General features: G+C 38.0%; 1 pseudogene; it reads right to left on the bottom strand.

The window, feature by feature from the left end:
- LOC107615160 (uncharacterized) overlaps positions 1 to 19,032 on the bottom strand; it is a 38,054-nt pseudogene extending 19,022 nt beyond the window's left edge.
- Positions 19,033 to 19,574: the final 542 nt, after the last annotated feature.

Genomic DNA, 19,574 nt, shown 5'->3' with positions numbered 1-19,574 from the left:
AAAATTTAAATTTTAATATTTGAAATTAAAGTTAAACATGTGATCAAGAATTTTTTATAGACGCTTACGAAATCATAGCATTGATAAGTGTTCATATCCTGGCCCAACGATTAAGGCCCAGGGTCTAAGTAAAAAGGCCCAACCCAAAGGGTTGACCTCACCTTTCACCAGATCAGCCACTACGAATTCGGTACCCGTCTCGACTTGCTCTAAAGAAGTCGGGAACGAGGGTTAACTGGCAGATAAGCACTCATTTGAATGAGTAACTGCCCCTAGAATCTCTCTAACCACTTCCACGAGTCATATCTTAACTTTCCTAAGATAAAGGGACGGTTAACACCCTAGAAAAGTGGCACTACTCTAACGGTGGTTATTGGATCACCACTATAAATACACTGACACCTTCAGGTATCTCTAAGTCCCAATACTCTCTAGACCTGCTAACACTCTTGCTGACTTAGGCATCGGAGTGTCCTTGCAGGTACCACCCCCCATTCATCCATACTCACAAGTCGGACGGAGGCCTTCAAGGCGCAGACCCTCTCAAAGGCTTCCTCCCCCAAACGATTGGGCCAACCAACGCCATCCAGCCCATTAATCTCCGGTTACTTACCGTAACATTGGTGCCGTTGCCGGGGACTCGAGAGATCAACCAGTGATGGCGGACAGATCCCCCGAGGAGGGTCATGTGGAAACAGATTCTGAACAAGAGAATATGGATACCGGAAATAATGACGCGGACCTAACCCTCCATCAGGAAACCAACGATCAACACAAAGAAGGAACCTCCGGAGTCAAAACCCCGAAGGTGAATTCCTCAGAAGGCCGTGAGTCAGAGAAGGATGGACAGTCCCATGCAACTGAGCTTATGGGATTAGTCCATGTCCACCAAAATCGTTTGGAACAACTAGAACAGGAACGGGAGCGACAAAGGGAGATAGAAAAGCACCTAAGAGAGGAGATGGATCGACGAAAAGAGTTAGAGGAAAAACTCTTAAAGCTAGAATCCTCCCTCAAAGGTCGGAACTCCCGTGATAGTAGAGAAGAGTCGCCCCTAGGAGGGGAATATCCTTTTAGTGAGGACATAATGAGGGCAAAAGTTTCGAGAAACTTTAGAAGCCCCGATATGGACCTCTACGACGGAACCACTAATCCAAAGCATCATCTGAGCAACTTTAAAAGTCGGATGTATCTGGCTGACGCTTCTGATGCTACGCGATGCAAAGCTTTTTCGACAACCTTGTCAAAAGCAGCGATGAAGTGGTTTGACAGCCTCCCCTCGAGGTCGGTTACCAGTTTTGAAGACCTCTCAAGGAAATTCTTGATGAGGTTCTCTATCCAGAAAGACAAAGTAAAACATGCACCAAGCCTCCTGGTAATAAAACAGGAGGTCGGAGAATCCTTACGAGCCTATATGGAAAGGTTCAACAAAGCATGTTTAGAGATTCAAGACCTGCCTACCGAGGCAGTCATAATGGGGTTAGTCAATGGGCTCAAAGAAGGTCCCTTCTCACAGTCCATATCCAAAAGACACCCCATCTCTCTAAGTGATGTACAGGAAAGAGCTGAAAAGTACATCAACATGGAGGAAAATGCCAAGTTGAGAGACCTGAGCTGGCGACCTGGACACCCTCCCTCAACAAAAGAGAGGGAGAGGGAAACCAAGAAGAAGGAAGAACTCGGTCTCGATAGACCAAGAAAATATCACTCTTATACTCCTCTGAAAGTTTCCATAGTGGATGTATACAGAGAGATTTGTAACACCGAAAGGCTGCCACCCCCCAGACCCATTAAAAATAAAAAAGGGGGGAGCCGCAGCGACTACTGTGAGTACCATAAAATATATGGTCATCCCACAAATGACTGTTACGACCTCAAAAATGTGATAGAAAAGCTGGCTAGAGAAGGTCGGCTTGACAGATATCTCATAGAAAGGTCGGACGGCCATGGGAAGAGAAAGCGAGACGATGTGGACAGAAGAGACCCACCACCACAAACCCCGGAGAGACATATCCATATGATCTCAGGAGGGTTCGCGGGAGGGGGACTCACCAAATCCTCTCGCAAAAGACATCTCAAGAGAATCTACCAGGTTGGAGGAGAGTCACCCGACCTCCCCACCATTTCATTCACAAAAGAAGATGGGCAAGGAATAATCCCTGGACACAATGATCCAGTGGTAATAACTATGATCCTAGAAAATGCTCATCTCCACAGAACCCTAGTAGACCAAGGAAGCTCAGCGGACATTCTTTTTAAGCCCGCTTTCGACAAACTAGGGTTGGATGAGAAAGAATTAAGAGCCTACCCCGACACCTTATATGGACTAGGTGACACGCCAATAAAGCCACTAGAATTTTTGCCCCTCTACACCACCTTTGGAAAAGGAAAAAAATCAAAAACTCTGAGCATAGACTTCATAGTCATCAATGTAGGGTCAGCATATAATGCTTTAATTGGCAGAGCTACCCTTAATCGACTCAGAGCGGTGGTATCCACTCCTCACCTCTGTATGAAATTTCCGACCTCAGCGGGGATAGCAACGGTAAGGGGAGATCAGAAATTGGCAAGGAAATACTACAATGAAAGCCTAAACCTGAGAGGAAAAGGCAGAGAAGTTTACACAGTAGAGCTCGGAGGCACAAGGGCCAAAGAAGAGCTGCGTCCACAACCGGGAGGAAGAACAGAGGAGATACAGGTCGGCAAAGAGGAGGGAAAAAATACTCACATAGGGGCCAACCTAGGGGAAACCCTAAAACAAGGGTTGACTAAGCTCCTAAGAGATAACTCCGATCTCTTCGCCTGGAAAGCCTCCGACATGCCTGGGATAGACCCCAAGCTCATGTCCCATAAGCTCTCGGTTTACCCGGGGTCCCGACCTGTACAACAAAGAAGACGCAAGCTCGGCCCAGAACGAGCCCTAATAGTAGAAGAGCAAGTACAAGCGCTCTTAGAAGCCGGCTTCATCAGAGAAGTCAAGTATCCAACATGGCTAGCCAATGTAGTGCTAGTCAAAAAATAAAATGGTAAATGGAGAATGTGTGTCGACTATACCGACTTAAATAAGGCCTGTCCCAAGGACCCCTATCCACTGCCAAGTATTGACACCCTGGTAGACTCCAGCTCAGGGTATCAATACTTGTCATTCATGGACGCCTACTCGGGGTATAACCAAATCCCGATGCATGAGCCAGACCAGGAAAAAACATCATTCATCACGCCCAGAGCTAATTTTTGCTACGTGGTCATGCCGTTTGGATTAAAGAATGCAGGGGCCACATACCAGAGGCTGATGAATAAGGTGTTTGCCTCTCACCTTGGAAGCTTAATGGAAGTATACGTCGACGACATGCTGGTAAAGACCAAGAAAGAAGTCAATCTCTTGGCAGACCTCTCACAAGTCTTCGACACCATAAGGTTACACGGGATGAGACTAAATCCCTCAAAGTGTGCCTTCGCAGTAGAGGCAGAAAAATTCCTAGGGTTTATGCTAACACAAAGAGGGATTGAAGCTAATCCCGACAAGTGTAGAGCTATCCTGGAGATGAAAAGCCCGACCTGTTTAAGAGAGGTCCAGCAGCTGAACGGCCGACTTGCAGCCCTCTCCAGATTCTTGGCAGGATCAGCACTAAAATCCCTTCCATTGTTCTCCTTATTGAGAAAGGGATGTCAATTCGAATGGACTCCGGAATGCGAGGAGGCGTTCCAAGAGTTCAAAAGATTCTTGAGCCAACCTCCTATTCTGACCCGACCCATAGCTGGGGAAGACCTCGTCCTATACTTATCTGTAGCAGACAAGGCCCTGAGCTAAGGTACCACAAACTAGAGAAGTTTGCCTACTCCTTAGTAGTAGCCTCACGAAGGCTACGGCCTTACTTTCAAGCTCACACAATAAGAGTTCGCACGAACCAACCCATGAAGCAAATCCTCCAAAAGACGGATGTTGCAGGGAGAATGGTTCAGTGGGCAATAGAACTCTCTGAGTTCGACTTGAAGTATGAAACTCGGACGGCGATTAAAGCCCAGTGCCTTACCGACTTCATTGCGGAATACGCGGGAGAACAAGAGGAAAGACCAACTACATGGAAACTCTATGTAGATGGCTCCTCAAACAAAACAGGGAGCGGTGCAGGCATAATATTGGTGGACGAAAGAGGGACCCAAATAGAGGTTTCCCTCAAATTTGAATTCTCAGCTTCAAATAATCAAGCAGAGTATGAAGCCTTGATTGCTGGATTGAAGCTGGCGGAAGAAGTCGGTGCTACAAAAGTGATGATATACAGCGATTCGCAAGTAGTAACCTCCCAGATAAGTGGAGAGTATCAGGCGAAGGACACAAATATGAAAAGGTACTTGGAAAAAACTCTGGAACATCTTGGGCGCTTTGCAGAAACCGAGGTCAAACACATAACTCGGGATCTAAATAGCAGAGCAGACACCCTATCCAAGTTGGCAAGTACCAAGCCAGGAGGGAATAACAGAAGCCTGATCCAAGAAACTCTCCAGAAACCCTCCGTGGTAAAAGTAGAAGACAAACAAGAGGTCCTTGAGATAGTCGGATTAAACCTCGGTTGGATGAACCCCTTGGTCGAATACATGAAATTCGACATCCTCCCCAAGGAGGAGAAAGAGGCTAAGAAGATCCGAAGGAAAGCACAACATTACACTTTGGTGAGAAATATCCTCTACAGAAGGGGGATATCAACACCATTATTAAAGTGTGTACCGACCTCAAAAACCACCGAAGTGTTGGAAGAAGTCCACAGTGGGATCTGCGAAAATCATCTCGGAGCAAAGTCACTAGCCAGGAAAGTGATCCGAGCTGGATTCTACTGGCCGACCTTGCAAAAAGATGCCATAGAATTTGTGAAAAGGTGCCAACCATGCCAGATGCATGCAAATTTTCATGTGGCTCCCCCGGAGGAGCTCATCAGTATCACTTCTCCATGGCCTTTTGCAAAATGGGGAATGGATTTGTTAGGACCTTTTCCCCAGGCGCCAGGACAAGTCAGATACCTGATTGTGGGAATAGATTATTTCACAAAGTGGATAGAAGCAGAACCACTGGCCACCATCACCGCACAAAGAAGTCGGAGGTTCCTCTACAAAAATATCATCACAAGATATGGGATACCTCATTCCATTACTACAGATAATGGAACATAATTCACCGACTCTACCTTTAGAAGCCTAATAGCCAGTATGAAGATCAAACACCAGTTCACCTCGGTGGAACACCCGCAAGCCAACGGGCAAGCCGAAGCAGCCAACAAAGTCATACTGGCAGGGCTAAAGAAAAGATTACAAGATGCAAAAGGAGCCTGGGCCAAAGAGCTCCCACAAGTGCTATGGGCTTACAGGACAACCCCCCAATCCGCCACTGGAGAAACACCCTTCCGACTAGTCTATGGCGTAGAAGCCATGATCCCAATAGAAGTCAACGAACAAAGCCCAAGAGTGATTCTCCATGACGAGATCGGAAATATACAGGGGCATAAAGAGGAGCTCGACTTGCTTCCCGAGGTTCGAGAAGAAGCCCAGATAAGAGAAGCAGCGTTAAAACAAAGGATGACTACAAGATACAACAAAAAAGCCATTCGAAGAGCATTCACCCCAAGTGACTTAGTCTTGATCAGAAACGACATTGGAGTCAACAAATCAGGAGAAGGAAAGCTCGCTGCAAACTGGAAAGGACCATACAAAATCAATGAGGTCTTAGGAAAGGGCTATTATAAAGTAACCGACTTGGACGACACCGAGTTACCAAGGTCGTGGCATGCTTGTAATATGAAAAGGCACTATAGCTAAAAGCGAACTCTACTCCCTGATGTACTCTTTTCCCAACTTCATGATTTTTTCCCAAAACCAAAGGGTTTTTTCTAGAGAAGGGTTTTTAACGAGGCATCATAGTAGAGGCTAAGGGAAATAGACTGTCAAAAACCCTTAGTAGCAATAAAGCACCTCCCCAATTAATAAAGATCTTTTTATCTTACAAATATCTCTTAAATTCCTTTGTTGTTTTCTCTTTCTACGAAACGCGCCGACTTAAGCTCGACAAAACATGAAAATCCCATGAACCGACCTAGATGGTCGTCAGGATAAAACGACGAGGTACAAGTCGGTGTAAAGAGGTTATAAAAGGTGATCGTAAGAAACTCAGAAACGTTCCGACTCACAAGTCGGAATGAAAAGACCGAGTAGAAACAGAAAACGAATCGCAAAAATAACATAAGTCATAAAAACTCAATAAAACAAAATTGAGTACTAGGAATAACGAAAGAGATAGGAAAAAACCCAAGAAAAATTAAAAGGCTGTTCTAAAGATCCTTGAAACTAAAAGGTTCAGAAAGACAGACAAGCCAAAGAAAAGGTTTTCCAGAAAAGATCAAGGGGAATTCGAAAAAAAAAAAAAACGAAATCAGAAAAGCATGCACGTATAAAGTAACTTAAATCCTCATCCAAAAAGGGTACTTATTTTTAACTTAAACCCTTATTAAAAAAGGAATATTTTAAATGTTTTGTTTACGGCCTTATAAGGCCAAAAGCAAATTGTTCAAAACATCACCACCAACACAAATAAAGAAGTTTAAAAAAGGGGGGACCCACAGGCCGGGCCCCCAAAATAGCCAACAAATTACTTTTTAGAAAGAAGAGTAGACGGATCACCACCACCAGAGTCGGGAAGAACGCCGCCAGGACCAGGAAGAGAGGCATCCATAGGAGAGGAAGTCGGAGGAACAGTAGAAGAGCTCGGAGCGTCCTTAGGACGAGGAGGGGACTCTATGATCCTCTGCCCCCGAGTCTTCAATTCTGACTCGGAAACAATCATAGGGGTAGGAGGATCCACAATGGCACCGTCGATGACGACTTTGTCGGGATCTAAAGGAGAAAGGTCCAAGTCAGGAGCAATGACTCCGACCTGCTCCTTAAAGACCCTCCAAGCCTCCTCGGCGCCATCAGCGATAGAGTCCTCCAACTCGGCATAGGCCTTCCGAGAATTCAGCAGATCATTCTTCGCAGCCACAAGATCTTCAAATAACTTTTGATAGCTGCCCTGCGCTGTTTTCCTCAAGTCCACCTCCATGTTGCATTGGGCTTGCAACTTCCTCCCCTTCTCCCGGAGGTTATCTCTCTCCTCCTTCAGCTTGGCGACTTCCTCCTTCAACTCCCTCTCATGCTCTTGATATATACGAAGCCTTCCTTCCAGCTCCTCGACCCTCGAGGTCATCCCTAAAGAGCTGAGAGGAGCCTTCTCAAAAATATCCAAGAGTTTGCCACAAACTCCCGCCGCCTTGAGACTCTCTTCAATCAGAGTGGTAAGGTGGTGACGAACAGACACATCATCCATGCTTATACGAGCTTGGGGGTAGATGTTGTTTCGGACGAATGCAAGAGCATCCGCCTTCACCTCACCAGAAGAGTCAGACTCTAAGGTCTTGCGCTTCTTATTCTCTGGCTCAGGAGAAGGTCGGGCAGAGGGGGGCGGCTGAGAGAAAGTTGAAGAAGAAATCACAATGGGCTGAGAGGGAGTCCCAACGTTCCGAGGAGGAGGAGGAGGATAGATAACCGCCCTGGCGCCACCAGTCCTGGCGCGAGACCTTGCTTTAGCCTCCTGGACCCTTTGGTAAGACTCCTGAGCGTTTGCCTTTGCCATCTCTGAAAAGACAATAACAGATAGATCAGACAAGTTGGAAAGGTCAGTCAAACAAGTCGGAAATCTAACAAACAAATAAAAGCTACCTAGCTGTGCCTAGACAAAGGTCGGAGACCCCTGGAGAAACTTTTTTGTGTCCAAGTATGGGGCCCTCCCCCACACTTCTCGGAGGAACCCCACAATGGCTGCTTCTACCTCATCCAGGTCATCCAGACCATATTTCTCGCAGGGGAAGGCCTCCAGCCAGTATAAAGGAAATCGGGGAGAAGAATTATCATCCAGAAAAAAGGGATGGTGACCCTCTACGGCTTGAACTTTGAAAAAATAATTTTTAAAGTCATGGAAGGATTCGTCAAAAAGGGTAAAAACTCTCCGACCCTATATGGCTCGGAAAGACACCCATTGTTGCTTATTGTTTAGCCCACTGAAGGGTTTGGTCATATGGAAGAGATAGAAAAAAATCTTCAAAGAAGTCGAGAACTCCAAAGCTTGGCTAATAAATTGATAAATTTTCAAAAAACCCCAAGAGTTGGGGTGAAGCTGGGTAGGGGCAACTCGGCAGTGATGCAAAACAGATATCTCAAAGTTTGAAAAAGGAAGAAAAACACCCAAACGGGTGATCATACACTCATACATAAAGAAAAAATGAGGGGCTGCCTCATTGACCCTCCCAAAGCAAACCCGGTCTTCAGGACCCGGGACTACCAATTCATACTTCGGCTCGTCATCCTCAGAAGTACAAATTCTGTAGTGAGTGCGAAGGTTGGTGATAAACTTAGTATCGACCGAGGGTTCCTCCCCTAGGACCGTGACATCAACCCATTGAAAAAGGATATCTACGGAAGCCATTTCTTTTTCTTAAAAAGGTAGCAAAAAACCTACAAGGGAAAAAGAAAAAGAAAATAAAAAACACGGTCTCTAAAGGAGGAAATACGGAACTGAAGTCTACAAACCAACCTATCTACAAAATGAAGGCATGCAAATAGAAAAGCATGTTACGAAAAGAACTAACCTTTATCCGAAAATGAGGGTTGGAGAAAACGAAAGCCTTCGAAAATGCAAAAATGCAGCACGAACGAATGAAGGGGAAATTTGAAAAATCGCAGAAACGAAACAATGAAAGAGAGGGAAAGTATTTATAAGTACGTTAGGGGCACAATGGTAAAAACAGGGCAGTCATTAATGAAAATGCACCGTTACCAAGACCATCAATCCCTACGCACATCCCTAACAGACACGACGCTTGATTAGACGTAACTGTCAGAACCAAAAGGTCACAAAAGTCACGTCGGTTTCGAAACATCACGTCGGTCACAACCCCGAGTAGTATACTCGAACCCAAATCTTAAAGAGAAATTGGGCTCGAGTGGGGCACTGTTCATATCCTGGCCCAACGATTAAGACCCAGGGTCCAAGTAAAAAGGCCCAACCCAAAGGGTTGACCTCACCTTTCACCAGATCAGCCACTACGAAGTTGGTACCCGTCTCGACTTGCTCTAAAGAAGTCGGGAACGAGGGTTAGCTGGCAGATAAGCACTCATTTGAATGAGTAACTGCCCCTAGAATCTCTCTAACCACTTCCACGAGTCATATCTTAACTTCCCTAAGATAAAGGGACGGTTAACACCCTAGAAAAGTGGCACTACTCCAACGGTGGTTATTGGATCACCACTATAAATACACTGACACCTTTCAGGTATCTCTAAGTCCCAATACTCTCTAGACCTGCTAACACTCTTGCTGACTTAGGCATCGGAGTGTCCTTGCAGGTACCACCCCCCATTCATCCATACTCACAAGTCGGACGGAGGCCTTCAAGGTGCAGACCCTCTCAAAGGCTTCCTCCCCCAAACGATTGGGCCAACCAACGCCATCCAGCCCATTAATCTCTGGTTACCTAGGGTAACAATAAGTATGGTTTTTTCTGTAGAAGTTCTCCACTCCTTCTTGTCTCATACTTTGTACATAATAATAATAATAATAATAATAATAATAATAATAATAATAATAATAATAATAATAATTTAACCATGTTTAGACCTTCTAAGAGCCAAAAATATGATTTATTTTATGTGTACCAAGTGCAAATGAAATTGGGGGCGTACCAACTACCATGGCGTTATTCTACAACAATTAAATTAAAAGACTGAAGTTTCAATTTAATATTTGTACCCTTTTATTTACTTTATAATTGTGATAAAATGATACAAAAAATACTTGTCAGGCCTCAAGAAGGCACCAATTTATGATTTCTTTTTTCCTTTTAGCTTTCACATTTTTTTTCTTTTCTTTGATTCACAACTTTATTTTTAATTTGTTTGGAATGTTTTTCATTTCCACAATCATTTTTTTATGTACACAAAACACAATTCTATATATCATATAAGAATTCCAAAATTTGTGATTTGATGGGCCTGGGCTAAATATTAACAAATGAATAATTGGCCTAACGAAAGACTAAAAAGTTTAATCCCTTATTGAAAAAACAAAATTGGCCCAAAAAATACATATTGAGAAATATAAAAGAAAATGTTAAAGTAGAGAGTCAATTTAACACTTTTTTGTGTGTCAATTTAAATTTAATTTAACTAAAAGAATTTGGACAAAGCATCTTTGAGAACATAAATATTAAAACTATTGTTCCTATAATATTTTTTTGGTGACTGAAAATTGTTCCTATAATATGTTAAAATTCCAAATATTTTATAAAAGAATATTAAGTTTAATATCTGGTACTCTGATTAATATGATCCTTGATGGCTATAAATTATAATGGGTGAATCGCGCACAAACAGTGAAAATAACAATAATGATTATAATTATAATTATATGAAGAAGTGAACCGAAATCTGTGGCCAAATGAGTTGAAATGTGGCACCACAAATCCACGGTCCAACGCAAGTTCTTTCTCATCTATGGGTGCCATCTTTTCTTCTTCATCATTCCCTGTAATTTTAGAATAAACTAATAACTAAAAAAATAATTTAAAAAAAAAAACCGACATAGTTACCCACACTATCTAACCGTTATATTTCCCTTTTTTTTGAAAAAAACAAAGTTTAATATAGATAGGAATGCACTAAGATCAATATAAAATAACGAGAATAGTAAAAAATTCGGTTTATTTTAAACTTGAAAAAAGGAATTTAAAATAAATAAATAACAGTTATTTATTTTTAATTTATCTACAAATCACTTTTTTTATTTATTATTTTAATACTTAAATACTCAACATTTAAATGAATGAAACAGTTATTACAATAATAAAAAATAAGTTTTAGGCTTCTCTATATGATACAATAAAAAGAGAAAATTAATTTCTAAAAAATACATTTAAAATAAGGATTTTAAAAAACATTACCGAAACGATCATCATCTATCAAAGAGTAGTAAATGATGATGAGTAGTAAATGAGTGAGTATGAACAAAATATGAAAGAGTAGAAGAATAATAAAAACAAAGAAAAAGAGAGTGTACTATAATGATAAAACTTGAAAAAGTGTTGATGGCATGATTTCTTACAAAAAATGTTGCTATTTATAATTTGTTCGGAGAGTCCTTTGAAATTTAGAACTTCTAAAATCCTTACTTAAAAAATCTTGTAAGTTACTTTTTTTTTTCTACCATTTTTAATACAGCAATCATTTTTCCTTTTACCTAATTCTTTTTTATCTTATACCATCTAATTAATACAACATAACTAGTTTAGTTTACTTTTCTCCAATAAAAGTTCAACAATCTCACAATATATATTATTTAAAAAATGGATAATGAAAGACAAAATATATACCCAAGTTGAGAGAGAAGACATCCTAAATCTCATTGAAAAAAATGGTGATTAATTAATCTGGAGATTTTTGTATTGTTACTTAGAGTGAAAACTAGCTCATGACAATAGTTTCAATGTTTTTTTACCTAACACTATGATTGTATGAGAAAAACTAATTATTATTAGCAAGAATAATGAGATATTTAACTTTAGTACAACATGTAGGCATATATAGATTAACTCACATAAGATTCTTATATGATATTTTACGAGAAAAATAAAAATATTTGACTATACTTATTCTATTAAAACTAATAACTAATATTAACATTTAATAATTTTTGATACCCAAATACAAATTTAACGAGAACAATTATATACGCTAAATAATTATATATCCTAAATAATTATATACATGGACAAAAATATTTTTTATTATCAACTATTTAAAATTAGTAGTATAATGTAAAGGTTTTAATAGAGATTATTTTTAATGGTGTTAAATCTATTTAAATCAACTAATTTTTTTTATGTTACATTAATTAAATTGTGATAATTAAACAAAAATGATTAACTTTTATTATTTTTAATTTTATATATGAGTATTAGTTTTGGACATCTATTTTAAAATCAATAAATATTTTTTTTACATTTTTTTTAATAAAATTTTCTAACTTTTAAAATATTTACTGATTCACTCGTGTACTCAATAGTAATTTTTTATAAAATATATTCAAAGTTAAAATTTTATAATAATATTTTAGGATAATGTAATTTATGAAAAAAAAAAAACAATTGAGTTGATTTCATATATGTAAGGTTTAATTTGTCTGATACGACAGGTGAGTTAGCCGTGAGTTGGATGTCATAGTATTTGTATAATAAATAGTCAGATATAGTCAAATATGTAAGTATGTAACACATGTTGTTATTATTATCAGGGGCATACTTCATCTCAATCTTTAATATTCTGTTGACAATTTTCACTCACTGCTCGTTACTCTGACGTATATGTGTTACTAAATTATAAATAGCTGGTTTTTATCACAGCTTGTTCTTCATCTCAACTCTAAATCACGTCTGTGTCATTCTCTCAAACGAGCAACTGTCATTCAATCAATATAAATTTTGCACGTAATTATGTATAAAGAATGAAAACATAGAATTTAGATCCCATTTTAAACCTTACCTATTATTCTTGATGAGTACTTGCCTTTTAACCTTAAAAATTAAAATAAAAGAGTAGTACTCCAACAGTGTATAATAAATTATGTTATGCATATCTTATTATATGCAATCAAAGTGCAATTATTTAATAATAAATATTAAAAATATTCTATTAAATTAAATAAGTTTTAGTTCTTTTAAATTATATATTTTTTAAATTTTAATTCTTCTAATAAATTATATAATTTTTAGTATTAAGTTCTTAAAAGAACATAAAATGTTTATGTTTTTATTTTTATTTTTAATTGCTATGTATGATAATGCAGTTATTTAACAATAATATACAACAATAATCAATAAAACTAAATATTTAAGTTTTAGGACAAATTAAAAAAATATATGAACAATAAAAAATATTAAAATTAAAAAATTATTTAAATTTATTAATTAATAATAAATCTATATGCATTTTTTTAAAATATAAAAATAAAAATAAAAAGTATTTAAAAATAAATTAGATTGTATTTAGTAATTATTATATATTTTTTTAAAATTTTAAATTATAAATTAAGTAAACATAATTTTGAAAGCATATTACTCAAGAATTATCATAAAGCAATATTTTAAGATAATGTAATTTATGAAAAAAATAATAGAGATGATTTTATATATGAGGTTTAATTTGTCTGATACCACAAGTGAGTTGGATGTCATAATATTTATACAATAAATGGTTAGATATAGTCAAATATGTAAGTATGTAACACATGTTGTTATTATCAGGGGCATACTTTATCTCAATCTTTAATATTCTGCATTTCATTCACCGCTCTCACGTATATCACTACCAAAAACAAGGGGTTTAGTCATGGAAAAAATCCGTGGCTAAACTCCAAATAACTATGGCAATTATGCTTTGGTAACAAATGAACATTTGTGGCTAAAGGGGACGACACGTTTTTAATTAGCCACTTTTTTACTCCAATAGCCACGGTTTTAATATCCGTGGAAACATTTTGTTAGCCACAACTTTAGCACGTTTAGACATACTCTTTTTCGTGGCAAAATAAAATGATGCATGCCACACTTTATCTGTGACAAAATTGACCAGGCCGGACTTTTTTGCTACACTTTTTCCGTGGCTAATGATAAAAGTTAAATTAAAAAAATTATAATAAAAATATTTTTTAATATAAAATTACATCATATAATATTAAAAAAATTAATCACATTCATATACGTATTATCCATAGTATAAAAATATAAAATTAACAAATACTTAGTATTGAAAAGCAAATATCCTAGATTAATGGATTTAATGTTAAAAAACTATCCAAATAAAACTATTACAAAATAAATATCAAACTTTGCTAAAATGATTCAGAAAACTGAAATCTTGAAAGTACCAAAATAATGAATTTATCAAGCTCTTCATTTCTTGTTACACGGACAATCCACATGCAAAAATATTTTCAGATAAATAGCAAAAAATACACATAACTTCCGCCACTAAATTATACACCACTGAATTTGTAAAATGATACCAAGCTTAAAATTCAAGTGAATTACAAAAATAATTATAAGAAAATAAGAAGGTTGGTGATGTACTCTCAGGTCATTGAAATTTAAAGTAATGGAAGAAGAATTAGAAAGAAGTGAAAAGAGAGAATAATTGATTAAAAGAACCACCACAGAGTACTGAGTACCAATTACAATATATATAGCAAAAGGAAAAATAAATTACTAACTAATAGTGCTATAATTATGTCTAACAAACTAACCAACTTGACAGCTATACAAAAAATAAACTCTATTATGTTACATCCCCCGCAAGCTGGTATTACGTGGTTTGTGCAAATCAAGTAATCCCAGCTTGGAAAGCAAATGAGAGAATGGTCCTGGAGGAAGGGATTTAGTGAATAGATCAGCCGGTTGTTCACCGGAGACAACGTGCCTAAGATTAGAAACCCCTTCTTTGAACTTGTTTCGAGCCACATGACAATCAACCTCAACATGCTTGGTTCTTTCATGAAAGACAGGATTTGAAGCAATATAGATAGCTGATTTATTATCACAGAAGATATCAACCGGAAGAGGAGGAAGAATGTTGAATTCCTTTAGTAGTTTGAGTAACCAAACGAGTTCACAAGTGCCATTAGCAAGGGCGCGATATTCTGTCTGAGGACGACCTTGAAACTGTAGCCTGCTTCTTACTCTTCCAAGAAATAAGAGTTTGGTCAAAGAAGAAACAATAACCACTGATGGATTTTCGAGTGTCTTTACAAGCCCCCAATCAGAATCAGTGTAATCAGATAGTGTGAAAGAATTGTTGACAGAGAAAAATAAGCTGGTGATTGTTTTAGATACCGGATGATCATATAGGCAGCCTTCAAGTGGGCATCAGTTGGTGAATCCATGAACTGAGATAGGCATCCAACAGAGTAGCTGAGATCTGGTCTTGTGTTAGTAAGGTACAGAAGTCTGCCCACCAATCTACGATAGATGGTTGCATCAGGAAGAGGGGAGCCTGAAGCCTTAGACAGAGAAGTAGTGTACTCCATAGGAGTAGATGCTGGTTTTGCACCAAGCAAACCGCAGTCTGTGATCAAATCCAATGCATACTTTCTTTGATACAGTGCAATACCAGCATTGCTTCGTGCTACCTCCATCCCAATAAAGAACTTAAGAAGGCCAAGGTCTTTAATTTTAACTTATCATCCAAAAATATTTTGACAGCTTGAATTTCACTCAAATCATCTCCAGCTAACACAAGATCATCAACATAAACAAGAATAGCTGTGAAAGTTGTACCTGTGGATTTGGTAAAAAGCGAGTGATCATTTTCAGATGGAGTAAACCCCAGATCAGCAAGTGCAGCAGACAACTTGATGTTCCATTGGCGACTAGTTTGTTTCAAACCGTACAAAGATTTTGTCAACTTGCAGACTAAGTTTGGATTGGAACACTGTAACCCCTTTGGAAGTTTCATATAAACGTCCTCATGTAGGTCTCCATGGAGAAAAGCTGTATTCACATCAAGTTGATGAAGATGCCAATTCTTTGCTGCTGCAACGGTAAGAAGAACACGCACAGTGCTCATTTTCACAACGGGACTAAAGGTGTCAATGTAATCGACTCCAGGAATTTGAGTGAAACCTTGGGCAACAAGACGTGCCTTATGCCTCTCGATAGTGCCATCTGGGTGGAATTTTGTGCGAAAAATCCACTTACAACCAACTGCATTCTTTCCAGGAGGAAGAGAAGTGATGATCTAGGTTTTGTTTTGCTCAAGAGCAGTGAGTTCTGCCTCAATAGCCTTCCTCCAACAATCATGCATAACAGCCTCAGAATAGTGTTTGGGGTCCGAGTTATTTATGAGAGCAAAAGTGAAGGCCTGGTGCTTGGGAGTAAACAATGAATATGACAAATGGTGAGAAAGGGGATACTTACATGTTGAAGGTAATTGGGCCGCATTGATTGGATCTCTATGTAATGAAATATGGAAACAATGAAAATCTTTAAGATAAGAGGGTGTTTTTCTTTCTCGTTCAGACCTTCTCAAAACTGGTGCAGCAGATTGTGACTCAATATGAATGGATGAATGTTCCAATGGTGCCAATGCAGATGCTGAGTCTAAGGTGGCGGGTGATGCAGAATCTGTTATATCATGAAGAGATGCCATGGGTGATGTAGAAGTGGCAGATAAATCAGGTGTAGTGTGTATGGTGTGAGGTGCAATTATGCCATGAGTATGCTCATATGAAGAAGTATGTGCAGAGTTATTATAAAAGAATGCAAAAGGGTCAAAATTGAATGATTCAATTGAAGGTTGATCTATAGAAAAATCAGTGCTTGGTATTTGTTTGAATGGGAAATAGTGTTCATAAAATTCAGTGTTTCTTGATATAAAAATTTCTTTGGATTTTAAATCAAACAAAATGGACCATTTTGTTCCTGATTGATAACCAAGAAAAATACATTTTCTAGCTCTAGGATCTAATTTTCTTCTATTAGTACTCAAAGCGGTAGCAAAAACAAGACAACCAAACACCTTGAGATGAGTCAAATCTAGTTTATTCTTGAAAAGTGCCTCATAAGGCGTTTGATGATTCAAGAAGGTGCTTGGTAGTCTATTTATTAAATGTACTGAATGGTGCATAGCATAGTGCCAAAAACATTTTGGCACATTAGAATGAAACAAAAGTGCTCTTGCAATATTCAGTATATGTTGATGCTTCCTCTCAACAATTCCATTTTGTTGAGGAGTTTCAACACAAGATGTTTGATGTAATATTCCTTTTGAGTTATAGAAAGAGTTCATTTTAAATTCCATCCCATTATCTGTTCTAATTTGTTTCACAACTTTATGAAATTGAGTTTGCACCATTTGAACAAAATTTTCTACTAACACTCTAGTTTCGGATTTTAGTTTCATGCAATAAATCCAAGTAAACCTCGTTTTATCTTCCACAATTGTAAGAAAATATTTATGGCCAGCAGTAGATAAAAGTGAGAGTGGTCCCCAAATATCTATATGTAACAAATCAAAAATATATTCTGATTGTGTATTACTAATGGGAAAAGACAATTTCTTTTGTCTAGCCAAGTGGTAAGAATCACAAACATGAGATGATGAAATGCATTCAATAAATGGAAATGTATTTTTCATGATTGACATTCTTTTGGATGGTAAATGACCTAGTCTAGCATGCCATAGAGTTCCTAAATCTTGCTGCACTGTGACATTTACAGAATGTGTGTTAACTTCTGGTGTAGTTAGTTTCCAAGGTTGAACATCCATCACATAAAGATCACCAATGACTTTAGCTTGTCCAATCATCTTCAATGATGGGAGTACCTGTATCTCACAAAAAGAATCAGTAAATTTTAATTCACAATGTAATGACTTTGTGAGTTTAGACACTGAAATCAAATTATATTTAAAGTGAGGTATGAATAAAACATTGGTAAGAATCAAATGTTTAGAGAGTTGCACAGTGCCACAAATGTTTGTTGTAGTGGTAGAACCATCAGGTAGATTTACCAAAACTGATCTCATATAATGAAAAGTTTTGAAAGACTCTTGAATATAGGATGCATGATCAGTAGCTCCACTGTCAAGTATCCAAGAAGTTTTAGTAAAATTTGATGATACACTCAAGCAATGCCTACCTTTTGGTTGAGTAAGGGTGGCGGAAGAAGTAATGTGGTTTACACTATTTGAAGTTGGCATGCGTGGTTGTTGAAGGAGTGCTAGTAAGGTTTCCTTCTGATCTGGAGTCAACACAAGTACTGTATCATCGCTCTTTTTATCCTGGTTAGAATCAGCAATCTCAGCACTAGAATTTTCAACTATCTCGTCAGTGCTAAGTTGATTGGCTACTCGCTGCTTTTGGTGAGTAGGAAAGCCATTTTTCTTATAGCATGTCTCTGCTAAATGATCAATTCGATTACAGTAGCTACAAAACTTTGAAGTGTAGCCTCGACTATAAGATTTTTGATTTCTTCGTCTGCCTGAATTTCGTCCACGGCCTCTGCCTCTTCCAGAAAATGAACCGCTTCCAGTTGAGGTTTGCACCTCTAAAGAGTTAGTCACTATGTTGCTATTTGACGGGTCACAATTCAATTCTTGCTCTTGTTGGGTTAACATAGATAGTACTGTGTTGATTTCAGGTAACGGCTTCATTAGTATGATTTGTGATTTAACATTTGAATATTGCTCATTCAATCCTTTTAAGAATTTGACAACATATTCCTCAGAAGCATAGTCTCGAACAATTCGTGATCCACATGAACATCCATTAACACAAGCAACACAACTAGGAATAGCACGTAAATTTTCTAATTCTTCCCAAATAGCTTTCAACATAGCAAAGTAAGAGGTAACAGTAAGATCACATTGTTTGAATACATAAAATTCTTCTTTTAACGCACCAACTCGAAAGACATCTCCCTGTGAGTAACGACGTTTTAAATCATTCCACAAGTCTGGAGCTGAGCTAATCCACATCACGCTCTTAGCGATTTCAGGGCTGAGAGAGAGGTTGATCCAGGAGAGGAGAAAATTGTTACACCTATCCCATGCTTCAAAATTAAGATCACCTTCACCTGGTTTTAGAATGGATCCATCGAGGAATTTCACCTTATTCTTCGATCTGAGTGCTCTCCACATATCGTGCGACCACTGATAATAATTTTGAAGTGTCAATTTAAGCGAAATTAGAGCCAAACCAGGACTTTCTCCTGGATGAAGAAAATAAGGGCTAATCGGATCAGAAATTGCAGAAGAGGAACTAGATCTGCCAAGATGTGCCTGGAATTGAGAGAATTGACGCATGAAAGCGGTGAAATTCTCAAAATCTGCAGCGAAATTTGATGAAGGGCTTGCATTCGGATTAGCTAAATTATCTGCCATAGTTGGATCTTCTCGCTCTGATACCATGTAAAATGATACCAAGCTTAAAATTCAAGTGAATTACAAAAATAATTATAAGAAAATAAGAAGGTTGGTGATGTACTCTCAGGTCATTGAAATTTAAAGTAATGGAAGAAGAATTAGAAAGAAGTGAAAAGAGAGAATAATTGATTAAAAGAACCACCACAGAGTATTGAGTACCAATTACAATATATATAGCAAAAGGGAAAATAAATTACTAACTAATAGTGCTATAATTATGTCTAACAAACTAACCAACTTGACAGCTATACAAAAAACAAACTCTATTATGTTACAGAATTATACACCCCGCCTCGATACTCTAGTTGCTTTGTGTACTCCAATCAAATCTGCTAAGCAAAATAGAGATCAAGAATTAAGTTAAAAAAAATTAATAAGGCATGATTTGACTCCTTCGAAGATGATAAAAAAATTAAGGTACAATACTTACTTTTCGGATGTAATTTGTAGCTGCTTTGCAGGCTTCAATTGTTAATTGCATAACATCTTTCAAAATACCAATTGGTAATTTAGAATCTATCTGTAAT

This window comes from Arachis ipaensis, chromosome B9 (genome assembly GCF_059453495.1).
Source record: "Arachis ipaensis isolate K30076 ecotype BB chromosome B9, ASM5945349v1, whole genome shotgun sequence".
In the NCBI taxonomy this organism is placed as follows: domain Eukaryota; kingdom Viridiplantae; phylum Streptophyta; class Magnoliopsida; order Fabales; family Fabaceae; genus Arachis; species Arachis ipaensis.
Note: the sequence above shows the minus strand (reverse complement) of the source record. Positions and strands in the feature narration are given on the sequence as shown.